The sequence below is a fragment of the Bos mutus genome, chromosome 5 (assembly GCF_027580195.1).
Source record: "Bos mutus isolate GX-2022 chromosome 5, NWIPB_WYAK_1.1, whole genome shotgun sequence".
In the NCBI taxonomy this organism is placed as follows: Eukaryota; Metazoa; Chordata; class Mammalia; order Artiodactyla; family Bovidae; genus Bos; species Bos mutus.
Window position 1 is genome coordinate 51,896,344 of NC_091621.1, and position 13,701 is coordinate 51,910,044.

At 36.4% G+C, this 13,701-nt stretch overlaps 1 pseudogene; it reads left to right on the plus strand.

The window, feature by feature from the left end:
- Window positions 1-368: 368 nt before the first annotated feature.
- On the plus strand, window positions 369-1,605 carry LOC138987833 (polyadenylate-binding protein-interacting protein 1 pseudogene; annotated as a pseudogene).
- Window positions 1,606-13,701: the final 12,096 nt, after the last annotated feature.

A 13,701-nucleotide genomic window follows, 5' to 3' on the forward strand; every position in this document is an offset into this window, starting at 1 on the left:
GAAAGACATACTATTTGTTTGCCCAAGTATAGATTTATCTTAATGAATATTTAATGATCAAAATCACAATTTGAAAAAGTTAGTATTTATATTGATATATATTCTTAAATAATCAAATAGAATTAAAAAAATATATTTTTCAAGTCTCCAAAGACACATGAAGTAATATATATATCAAATATCTATATAATATTATATATATGTGTGTACATACCTATATACACATTCTTCTGTTTTGTTGTCTTTAGGGAGAACACCTCCAGTGAACTGTTTAAACATTCCTTTAGAGAGAACACAGGCCGGGCCTAGCAGGAACAAACGAGGCCCTGAGAGCTCCATCTAGTTGCCGGATAACAAAGCATGAGTCAGCAATGGCTAAACCCCAGGTGGTTGTAGCTCCTGTATTAATGTCAAGCTGTCTGTAAACGCCCTAATTCTACCCATCAAGTTATTCTTCTAATTAACAGAATCCTATGAGGACGGCTGTGAGGATTATCCTACTTTATCAGAATATGTTCAGGATTTTTTGAATCATCTTACAGAACAGCCTGGCAGTTTTGAAACTGAAATTGGACAGTTTGCAGAGACCCTGAATGGCTGGGTTACAACAGATGATGCTTTGCAAGAACTTATGGAACTCATCTATCAACAGGCCACATCTATCCCCAATTTCTCTTACATGGGAGCATGCCTCTGTAACTACCTGTCCCATCATTTGACAATTAGCCCACAGAGTGGATTGCTACTTCAAAGATGTTGAAGTTAAAGATCAAGCTGCAAAGGGGATGAAGTGACTCGAAAATGATTCCATGCATTTGTTCTTTCTGGGAGAAAATCTTAACCTGGAGATTAAAGGGACAAATGGACAGGTTACAAGGGCAGACATTCTTCAGACCGGTCTTCGGGAGTTGCTGAATGCCCTCTTCTCTAATCCTATGGATGACAACTTAATAGTTGACAGGGTCAGTTTTAGAAGATGCCTGGAAGGAAAAAAGGAAAGACTGACATGGAAGAAATTATTCAGAGAATTGAAAATGTTGTCCTAGATGCAAATTGCAGCAGAGATGTAAAACAGATGCTTTTTGAAGCTTCAGAACTCTGGTCAAGTAACTGGGGTAGAGTCCATGCAGCTTCAACATACAGGGAAGCAACACCTGAAAATGATCCTAATTATTTTATGAATGAGCCAACATTTTATACATCTGATGGTGTTCCTTTCACTGCAGCTGATCCAGATTACAAGAGAAATATCAAGAGTTACTTGAAAGAGAAGACTTTTTCCAGATTATGAAGAAAATGGAACAGATTTATCAGGGGTGGTGATCCATTTGGATGATATTGATGATGAGATGGACCCAGAGATAGAAGAAGCTTATGAAAAGTTTTGTTTGGAATCAGAGCGTAGCGAAAAACAGTAAAGTTAAATTTCAGCATATCCGTTTTATAAAGCAGTTCAGGTTATGGTGATTTAGCAGAACACAGGAAAGCAAGAAAATGTGTCACACTTATACCAAATTAAGGATGTTGAGTTATGTTACTAATGTATGCAACTTTAATTTTATTTAACACTCTCTGCCAAAATAAACTTTATTCCCTATAACTTAAAATGTGTATATATATATAATAGTTTATTATGTACAGTTAATTCCACTGTTTTGGCTGCAATAAAATCGATTTTGAAAAAAATGAAAAATGTTGAAAGTAAATTTTCAAATGTTGAAAGCTAGCTGGTTAGTAGCTTATCCTTACATTCTACTTTTCTTGAGGGAAAAATTCTTTGCCTGGAAATACATATAACTGCAAAATGTAGCATCCTTTCTTAGATATGATTATTATAGCTTTCACTTAGGTTTACATTTAGTCTCAATGAATTGAGTTTCAAATATGAATCACAATCACAAATATCTTTAGGACTTGAAGTCTTAGAAATGTCATTAACAACTGATTTACATGTCCAGATGCTATTTGATACCAAGGGCTTTTAAAATGGCATTTTAAAAAAAAGTAAGAACTCCCAACTAAACAAGATCTTCACTGAAGATTTGTTGCAGTTCTAGAATTTTTTTTTTTAACCTAACCTCATTACTCTAAAAACCTAGAATATTATTCTGCTTCATTTATATGGCTTTCTCATTTTTGTTTTATAGCATAAGTTGCATTGACTTTTTTACTAGAGAATTTTACTAGGTCTTTGTCACTCAAGTTTTCATCTGCTTTATAATCGATAAACCTTGAACCACTTTTCTAATACTTTCACTATAATGTGGTTTTACTATAACCTCAGCCCTACCTTAGTAATATTTTTACCTATGTCAAAAATCTTTTTCCAACTAACTAAAACTTATGTACAAAAAGATTGCTTGTAAATATGCATGTAAATAGTTCTGTTAATAACCCACTGTTTTACATTTGGTACATCTGTGTCTGCTAATTCAATTAGCTTTCTCACTTTTTGGCTTGTTTGTTTGGTCTGGATTAAAATTAGACTTTAAAAATAAAATTTAAATAGTTTTGTTTCCTCTAAAAAAATTAAAAATAAATAAATAAATAAATAAACATTCCTTTAAAAGTGAATCACAAAGTAAATAATAGTTTCCTAAAATATTCCTAAATTTAGATATTTTAATAATTTCTATCCACCCGTTACATATCAGGAAAGGTATCAAATTTACTTCAAATTCAAGAATCTAGATACTTAACCCCTAAACTGTATTTATTTAAACATCTGGACATTTTAAGTCATGCACTTGTATTCCTTTCTTCCCAATAATTCAACTTAATTCAATGGTATTAATTAATGAAACTTGATGTACTTCCCTGATAGCTCAGTTGGTAAAGAATCCACCTGCAATGCAGGAGACCCCGGTTCAATTCCTGGGTTGGGAAGATCCACTGGAGAAGGATAGGCTACCCACTCCAGTATTCTTGGGGTTCCCTGTGGCTCAGCTGGTAAAGAATCCACCTGCAATGAGGGAGACCTGGGTTCAATCCCTGGGTTGGGAAGATCCCCTGGAGAAGGGAAAGGCTACCCACTCCAATATTCTGGCCTGGAGAATTCCGTGGACTGTATAGTCCATGTGCTCGCTAAGAGTCGGACACGACTGAGTGACTTGCACTTTTCATTTTCACTTGTGAGGCACAAGTACTACTAATGTACCTGGTCCTGAATCATAATTTGAAAGCTGTCAATCAAGGTATTGGAAGAAGCTGCCTTGGCTCTACCATTTTGAAATGTGGCCAAAACTTAATGGAGGAAGACTGGATGGAGAGCACTTTCTACACAGTTTTGGCTACTTTGTAAAATATAATATACAATTGGTGCCATGATTTTAGAATTCAGAGAAGAAAAGGAAATTTCACTTAGATTGCTGCCCACATTCTTCTGTTGCTCCAATTAAATTGCTTTGTGTTGTTTTGTATTATTATCATGGTTCCACTCTTGATCCCACTGTGTGGTAGAAATGCACATCTTTCAAGTATCTATTGTTAGAACATGAAACAGCCTTGGTTGTAAGACATTACTGGTTACTTGAATGAGCATAAAGTGGTAGCTGGGGTTACAAGCAAGAATCTATTGTACAAGATAATTATGGGCTAAAGGAAATGGATTTGTTTTGAGGGACCAATTCCAGAATGCTTAGATGGGCTTCCCTGGGCTTATTACATATTGCTCATGTCATATGCTTACATAATGTCAGAATATCTAATCATATAAGCAGAGTAAAAGAGTGGGGAATTTAATAGAGCAATAATTATTATCTTGTATTTTCTGGTCATACAAAATCACACTCCAGTCAGTAGACTAGGGAAGATCTGGAACTAGTCTTTTGCAAATTAATGGGAAGAAATAAGCAGGGTTCAAGGGATACAGGAAACGCAACTGAGTTTCAAGGTAAGTCTCTCTTCAAGATAAGCAATTTACAAATTTGAGACATATTTATAGATGAATACTATTAGCCAAGTATCTACTAGAATGAAAAGTGAGACACAGCCCCCTCTGTTTTCAAGGATCTTACAGTTTAATGAATTATTTAGGCATTTGCACAGATGGTTGTGTATAATTTAGTAAATTATTGATTGATAAATGAGCCAGGGATTATACATATTTTGATGAGAGGCAGCTACTCCATCCTGAGGTGTTATGGAGTAGCGAGGTGAAAGGTGTTCCGGATTAGGAAACAGAAAGAACACTGAATGGAGTGTTCAGGGTACCAGAAATGTATCAGTCTTGGCCAAGCACAAGTAAAAGTCAATGAGTATCCAGAACTGAAGCTGGTAAAATATGCAGATTCCAAGGCAGGAGGACTTTATTTTTCTATTCTATGATATTTCTACCCTGTATATAATGGGTTTTATAGGTAAAATTTTATTTTATTTTATTAATCCCACAGCTGTGTAGATGATAGAAAGAGTTAAATCAGAAGGCAGTTCGAAGGCTAGTGCAGTGGTTCTGAGAAATGATGAGGTCAGACCCACTAGAATGGGTCTATTTGGGTTAAAAATAGAAGTGATAGCTCATTTGAAATTTATTCAAGAAGTAAAGGAGAAAAAAACAACTTGGCAGGCAGCCATTACAGCACAGAAGATGCTGTGTGTTCAGCACCCCCCTTTACTTTTCCTCCTAGGCTTATGGACACACTACATTTTCCAGCCTTCATTGCAGTTGAAGTGGCCTTATGACTTGGTTCTGGCTAGTGGACTATTGTTAGAATTTCTGTTTGCTACTTCTGATCTCAACTCATCCAGACCTTTTGCAATCTTACTATTATTTTTCTCATTTTTTTGGATGCATAGGTTTTTGAAAAAGTATTACAAGACCCCAGCACTTGACAGAGGAGACTGCATCCCTGAGTGACTCTAAGAAGCAAAGCTTCATTACAGGCCCTGTATTGAACTTCATTGTGTTTAATTAGCTGTTTGTTTCTTATAACAATAATTTACCTTACATAACTTACACAAGTAAAAAAAATGAACGTACTTAGATGGAAAAGAATCATTTCAGTTTTGACATGGTAAATTTTAGGTAATTATGAAGTTTTTACCAAAAAGATAAAAACTCCGAGTAGATAAGGTCATTCAGGAGAGTGGTTGACTGAGGAAAATAGTAAATAAAGGATGAAAGCACCTAAAGTTAAGACTCAAAAATATAAGAAAACAAGATGCTGAAGCTGAAGAGAGTGTCGAGGTCAGATCCAGAGGGATCTGACCTTTACCTTTTCAGGTATTCAAATTTTACCCTTTAGGTCACGGGAGTCTCAGATTGATTTAATCAGGGAAATTATTTGGTTAAGCTCTGTATTTCAGTTAGATTAGTCCTGTACCTCAGGAGATGACACATGTGGGCCTTAAAAATTACAGAAGAGTTGAGAGGCTACTACAGTAGCCTTTATGGATAATGTTTTATGGTAATGGTTTATAGTTTATGTGAAGTTACCTTGGAAACAAAGTAAATAAAGTTTCAAGGACAAAAAATATAATTAATTGTGAAAATGATCAATGGTGCCAAATTTAAAAGAAAGTTTCATTTTTATAATATTGAGTTTGGCATTATGACAATCAACAGGGACTTTAGCCATATTGTAGTGGGATAAGGCATTACCAGAAGTGAGGAAACGGACACTGCAAAAGTAGACAAGCTTTCTGAAGAAGTAATGGGGAAAAAAAAGAAAACAACAACTGGATCTTAGCCAGAGGCATGTTTCTAGGGTTAAGTGATTTTTGTTGTTGATTTTTGTTAGGATGAAAAAGATGGTTCATATGCTAGAAAAAGTCAGAAGCAAAAAAAATAGATAGCTTAAGGCTTTTGCAAGAAGAGATAACTGACACGGTACAGTCCCAGGAGTAGGAGAGGGAGAGGAATCAACATCCAACCTGGGGTGGGTTAACTTGAATAGGACATGAAGGAACCATTATCAGCAGAGACTGGAAGAAAGGAACTCCAGCATTAACGTCTGTATGTGTGGACAGCAGAAACGCGAGATGGTTCACACTCAATTTCCTCTATTGTGTCTAGAATAAATGAGCAAAGATATTGAACAAGGTGCTGGAAAGTGAACATATGAAATGATCACTGAGGGCAACATAACACTAGAACCAAGGACAAATAAAAAGATCTCTGCATGGTACTGAAAATTATCTATTTTCATCTAGAAGTCAAGGACAATAATTGGTATGAACTTTCAAATGATTATAATGACTAATTCAAGTGTTAGATTTCAGTTTCTAAAAATCAATTATTTGCCAGTGCTTTGGGTGATTTAAATAGGATGGTATTTTATGATAATTACTGTCATTACTGAACTACTTTTTCCACTGACCATGTGTATAAATATATTTACCTTAAAATTTAAAAGAAGACCTGAACTGTACAGTCACTTACAAGGGGCTCTCCCTTGCCTTCCCCTGAAAACACAAGAGGTAGATAGGAGTTCATTCCCTTAGTAACTGTACCTCTCAATTCTTGTTTCTCAATATCATCCTAAAGCATGAATATAGGACAAGAAAAAAAAAATCCTCCTGAAATAGAATTCAAAGGCTATCAGCTCTTTGTTTATAGAATTTCTTGAAATGAGATTGCCTATAAAATAAGCCTCAGATGGAGTTGATGTCAAAATCAATACCATTATAGAACTGTCAGACACCACTTCTGAGGGACTTTTCCTAAAACACTCAGGCTAAGTTGGAAAAGTCTCAGTGCCTCTAATCAAACCAAATATGTCTCTGACATGGCACTCTATGTGACAGAATTAGATCGCTTTATCTGCCTCCCATAATAAACCTGGTCTCCTGACAATTGGGACTATAAATTGTTCATTTATATTTCTAGCACTTTGAAGGCTGCTTGGTACTTGCAGGCAATGACTAACTGGTGCCTGAATGAAACACTGAAAATAAGTGAATTATTGAATAAATAAGAAGGTGAATATTCTCATGTTCAGAAAAGATACAGATTTATTTGATTTCATGTCAAACCACACAGATAAAGCTACAGTTTGGTTCCTCAAAAACAAAGATGAAATAAAAAAAGGAACTAAATAAACAAACTTTTCCATTATTGACATCAAGGATACACAGAACATACATGCATAACATTTATGCATACAGTACCTGCTATGATAATTCTTCTTTGTTTATAAATTCTAAACAAACAAAAACAAATAAATACTAGGAGAATGCTAAGGAGTGAAATGTGTACTACTGCACTCAAGGGCAGCTCTGCAGTACATGATACAAGTGTCAAAAGACATCTAGTATAAGATTGCTCAGGGAGAGAAACCTCAATTAACAGTTAAAGTCACTGCCCAGCAGCATGCATGCAAATCACCTAGTAGAGAGTGCTCTTCTCCTGGTTTTCTGGGATTGCTAAGCAGAGACAAGTGTTCTGCAGATTCTTAAGGGTTACCAAATAGTAATATTCATTTTTTAAGTCTGTATTTTTAATTTAACTCATTTTGTGAGAAAAGACAAAAAAATGTAAGTGAATACTTGGTTTACAGCAAAGACATTAGGCCTAGGACAAATTAATTTCATAAAATATATTGCTTTGTAATATTAAGAAAATACTACTACTGATTGTCATGATTAGAAACACTTGAACTCTTATTAAAATGAGTTCACATTGAATAATTTCTTACAGAATCAAACATTCAGAAGCTATGTTAATATTTGAAAGCTACAGATTTTCCAAAAAAATGGTAGTTTTAGTCCAATTTTTAAAATAATTTGTAATTTTATAAAACATTAGTCAATGCACCATGCTAATTTCAAATTGTTTTAGGATTACATTCTCTCATCTCAAATGAGTCCATAGTGTTATAAGGCTAAATTTAACCTGTCACAAAAAAATGTTATAAGTGCAAATAACGTTAGACATATAGATATCATGGAAGCTACACAATTCTATAATTTGAGGTAAAACTACTGAGTTTCTTTTTTTCCATGTATGAAATTATTTCCCTTTGAACAGTTCTGAATGCTTTTGAAAGTTTTCATATTAATAATAATCAAAGGATACACTTATAACACTACAGGGAAATTACTTTTAAACACTAGATGATTATATTTGATATATTTAAAGTAATTTGGAACTACTGATCAATTGCTTGCATGTTAGCTACAATGTTTTCTTTCATTATGTTTTTGGTATTTTCTTCACAATTGGAAACATTAATAAACAGAAAATATATATATTACATATATACATACATATAAATACATACATACATGTATGTGTATACACACACACACGACTGCTTTCCTCAAATTTGTTCATTCTATTTTCCTTAAGTACTAATTATATTATGAGAAAATTAAAGAAAAGATGCAGTTAGATAATCTTAACAGTGGTTCCAGGCTGTTCTCAAACTAGACTAGAATATTCTTGATTTCTTATTGGTTCTAAGAATGGGAACTAAACTTTGTCTTTGAAATACTCTTATTTCATCCTGGTGGAGACTGATTTATTAAGCCTAAAAATATACACCATCTCATTACTCATTTACTTGAAGAGTACCTGGGTAAATAAAATAATCCAAGTATGGCTTTTTCAGATTAGTAAAAAAAATCATTGTTCTCCATGATGATGTTGATAGTTCACTTCACTGGTCTGGCTGCAGGACTCAGGGGGCCCAAAGCTGGTATTTGACCCACTTAGTTCTAGGGCTGGTGCTGGTCTACTGGTGGGTGAACTAGGTTCTGCCACGGCAGGCTGCAGGGGTACCGTTGTCCTGGGGTTGGTGTCTGCCTGCTACAGCAGGCTTGATGATGAGTAGAGTTGTGTCTCAGGGTCTCTGGCTGCAGGGCCTTGGGTCAGGTTTAGGGCATGTGCACTGGTGTGTGGGGCCAAGTGCTGGACCCTCTGGTTGACTAGACTATGTCCAAGGGGCAGCTGTGGGCTCAGATTCTTAAAGCAGCTTGTCTGCTGGTAGGTAGAGCTATATCCCTGCCCAGTTAGTGGTCTGGCCTGAGGTATTTCAGTACTGGTGCTTATAGACTGGTGGGTGGGGGCAAAGCTGGGTCCTGAGGCTAATAATGTAGAAGAAAGATTCCAAAGTGGCATTTTCTAGCATGCTTGTTCATGCAGTAGACTGAGTTTCTCAAAATGGCTTCTGCCAGTGTTATGTCCCCAGGTCAAGCTCCAGTTGCCTCCTGCCTCTCTGGGAGACTCTCTAAGATGAGCCAATAGGTCTGATTGAGGCTCCTTTCAAATTATGATTTCTGTCCAGGGTCCTAGAATATGTGAGATTTTTCTGTGTGCCCCTTAAGACAGGAGTCCCTTTTTCTCTTAACCTTCTACAACTCCCAAAGGTAAGTTCCACTGGCCTTCAAAGCCAGATGTTCTGGGGGTTCATCTTTCAGGTGAAGAACTCCCAGGTGGGGAGCACTTTGTGGAGTTCAGACCCCTTGCTTCTTGGGGGAGCCTCTGCAATTGCAATTCTTCTCCCGTTTGTGGGCCATCCACCTGGGAGGAAGCATCTTGAATATATAGCATGTCTACACCATCTCACTGTGGCTCCTTCTTTATACCTTTAGTTGTAGAAGACCTTTTCTGGTTGTTTCCAGTCTTTTTCATCAACAGTTGTTCTGTAATTAGTTCTAATTTTGCTGTAGCCTTGAGAGGAGATGAACTCAGAGTCTTTCTACTCTGCCATCTTGGGAACTCCTATCTAACACTTGCTTTAATTTCTGTTGTCCAAAATGTACCCAGGTTGTTACTTGATCTTACTGGAACACTTTGTAAACACTAAAGCTTGTATTAAGTTTACCCACTAAGAATCTCATCACATTATCCAGTCCTAGTTTTTGATACTATGGAATAAAAACCTATGTATCCAATAGAGACATCATGTTCTTTCTTTCTCATCATGTCAGTTTCTTCCTCTAATTTTTGTTTCTGAACGATATATTGATCCTAGAGGTTGTCATTCACTAATTTATTGAGCTGAAAGTATACAGGCAATACTACAGAGAATCTGATACATACAAGGCATTTTAACATATTCTGGAGTTTACCATTAGAAAAAGTATGGTTCTTCCCACTATTTTTGTTTAAAGATATTAGGCTTATAAATAAACCACTGAAATTCAATTTTATTGCTATATTTGTAAATATAGAGAATTGCTATGGGAGCTCAAAGGAAGAACCTATTTAGCTAAGGTCAGTTTTGTCTATTTAGTCACCTAGTCCAAATTAAAAATAGTAGGTAAAGTCCTTCTTACATCTTGCTTCATTTTTTACCTCCATGTGAGCACAGAACAATGGACATACATTCCATGGTTATTCTATGATACAAGTGGGGTTATAGCCTATCTAGCATGTTTTATGTCATGAAAGAAAGGACCTGTATTCAATTTTCTCTTCTATAAAATTGATAGAAATGTGAAGTTGACAGAGTTGTAAGCATTAAATAACAGAACTGAAATATGGAGTACAGTCTTGAGCCAAAAAACACTGCTTGCAAAACCTATATAGCACGGTGAGTAATCTTCCAGGCTCTGGAAGCAGGTACCCCCAGTTCAAATTCATGTTCTACCACTTACTGTCTATGCAATCTTCAACAAGTGGTTTAATCTCTGATCTTAAATTTCCTTTTGTGTGAAATTAGTATAATAATAGCACCCAATGCATAGGGATTTTTGAATTTTAAGTGTGGTGAAAACTGAAAATCACTCAGTCCTGTCCGACTCTTTGCAACCCAATGGACTATACAGTCCATGGAATTTTCTAGGCCAGAATACTAGAGTAGGTAGCCTTTTCCTTCTCCAGAGGATCTTCCCAACCCAGGGATCAAACCCAGGTCTCCTGCATTGCAGGTGGATTCTTTATCAGCTGAGCCACAAGGGATGCCAAGAAAATCACAAAGAAAAGTGTTCGGCACATATTAACTAAGATAATATCACCTTTTATTATTCATCTCTTTCTTACTTATTTTAAGGAGTATTATGAAAATAATGATCAAAGATAATGCCACCTAAAAACACAGTGTAAACAGGTTGCTACTATGTACAAGTATTCTGTTCTTATTCTGCTTTTTGCTTGAAGTGAAGTGAACTCGCACAGTCATGTCCGACTCTTTGCGACCCCATGGACTGTAGCCTACCAGGCTCCTCTGTCCATGGGATTTTCCAGGCAATAGTCCTGGAGTGGGTTGCCATTTCCTTCTCCAGGAGATCTTCCCAACCCAGGGATCGAACCCGGGTCTCCCGCATTGTAGACAGACGCTTTACCATCTGAGCCACCAGGGAAGCTTATAAACACCTTTACTCTGACTAATGCTTAATCTTCCCACCTCATCCATATGTGTTTGCCTTTTTATTTTCATTTCACCTCTTGCCATGTAATTTAACTCAGCATTAAACTCATTCTTCTGGAATCTATGCTTTCTTGTCTACTTGTTGGGTTGTTTGTTAATAAATATCAATTAGCACTTTCTAATAAAACTTTATAAGTGCAAATATTGAAATTGTTTAAAAGCTGAAAAATGCCCTAAATAAACAGCATAATACTGTAATACATTTTCATTAAAGCAAATGCATTTTGCTTGAAAATTTATTTACAGCATTAAATCATTATTATTTTGTACATTGTTCTATTTCTGTTATCTTCTCAACAACTGCATAAGCATAATGCATTTCTGACATGACCTAATACAGACTCCTTCTCAATATTACTGACTTAGCTTAACAGGAACACAGGAAACAAACCAATGGCATCCTAAGCAACACCCCTTAGATAAATGAAAGATGGCCTTTGGGATGTTTAAACAATCCCACAGTTTTATTGAGGCATAAAATAAAAATGGAAATAGTTTTATGGGCCAGTTCTAAATGTTCAAGCTGGCTAGAAAAAGCCCATCTCGAAGTTGTTCAGAACTACCTCACAGGAAAATCCTTGAATTCTCAAAGCATATGCTAAGTGCCTTATATGAATTTTATTTTCTGGTTATCCCTTGCTATCAGGAATCTCAAAAGCAAACAAACCAGAAAGAAAGAGGAAGTGACGTCATTCAGTCATGTGTGACTCTTTGCGACCCCATGGACTGTAACCTACAACACTCCTCCATCCGTGGGATTTTCCAGGCAAGAGTACTCAAGTGGGTTGCCATATCCTTCTTCAGGGGATCTTCCCGATCCAGGGATTGAACCTGGGTCTCCCGCATTGTAGGCAGATGCTTTACCGTCTGAACCACCAGGGAAGTCTGGTGGAAACACACCACAGAGTGTGCTGACTATAACAAAATGTATTCACATCTATCTACCTCTGATTTTTTAGCATAATTTCTATTTAAATTAACCTTATAGTTATACTTTATTATAAACTGACTCAATCCTTTGGCGAGGTTAAAAGATTAATATGTTCAGTAAATTAATAAAAATGTCAAGATCTGAAGAACTTAATGAGTATCAACTACAAATTGGCACTTTCCAAGGGAAATGCCAATTCCAAGGCATTGCCAATGACTGAACAACAAAGGCATTTGCCATCTGCCTCTACAGAGACTGAACCCCATGCTGCTGCAGCTGCTGACCTTCCTCAACCCCTGGGAGAGTTTAGGGTGGAGGGAGGCACTCTGTGCTCCAGGGAATCTGGTGGGACAGGTCTTTAGATACTTGGATGCTTTTAGGAACAGATTTTATGATCTCAATCCTTGCATCTCCTCATATCTAGAGAAGCACTAAATCCCTTCATGGTGACATCAGATCCTCATGACCTACAAAAAACCTTTTGTAAATTGCGTATCTCATGGTATTGAGCTCCCCCTTCACCAAAACCTTATATATTGACTTCCTCCACTGCTGCTTTGGAGCAGACTCTCAGAGCTCTCTGAGATGCTACCTCCCGGGCTGCAGTCCGTATTTTGCCCCAAATAAAACTTAACTCACAACTCTCAAGTTGTACATCTTTTTTAAGTTGACATGAGTGAAGACATTTAAATCTCTTTCCACATCAATAAACTAATAGCTCCTGTTGACACCAGTGAAAATTACAGGTAAGACAATGAAACAAGAGATATAATACAAATGATACAAAATTTCTTCACAGTCCCATATTATGCTGTTAATTGCATTTTGAAAGAATTAGTCTGAAGTCTCTCTTATAGAATAAATTACTCTAGCATTCATGCTCTCAGAGTGAAAAAAAGATATGTTAACAATGTTTTCCTCCTGACATATATGAAAACTTCTGTGTTTCTTTTTCACTTATTCATGTTAAGAAAAGCCCAACATTATTTTCTAGACATAAGACTACACCACTAATGAAGTTTGAACTGGTGTCATTCACTAATATAACAGTTTTATTGTACTCAATAACATCGGCCAGAGTTGGACTTAACCCCTGAACGATGGGCTTCCCCAGTAGCTCAGATAGTAAAGCTTCTGCCTGCAATGCAGGAGACCAGGGTTTGATCCCTGGGTTGGGAAGATCCCCTGGAAAAGGAAATGGCAACCCACTCCAGTATTCTTGCCTGGAGAATTCCAGAGGATTCCAGAGGAGCCTGGTGGCTACAGTCCATGGAGTTGCAAAGAGTGGGACACGACTGTGCGACTAACACATACACACTGAAAGATATACACAACCGGAATCTAAGTGATAAAAAAAAATCACCTAAAATATTCATAGTAGATATTCTTGTATTGCTCTACCATACAATCATCTCCATAAATAAAGCAAAACAATAAACTAAGAGATAATATGTACAA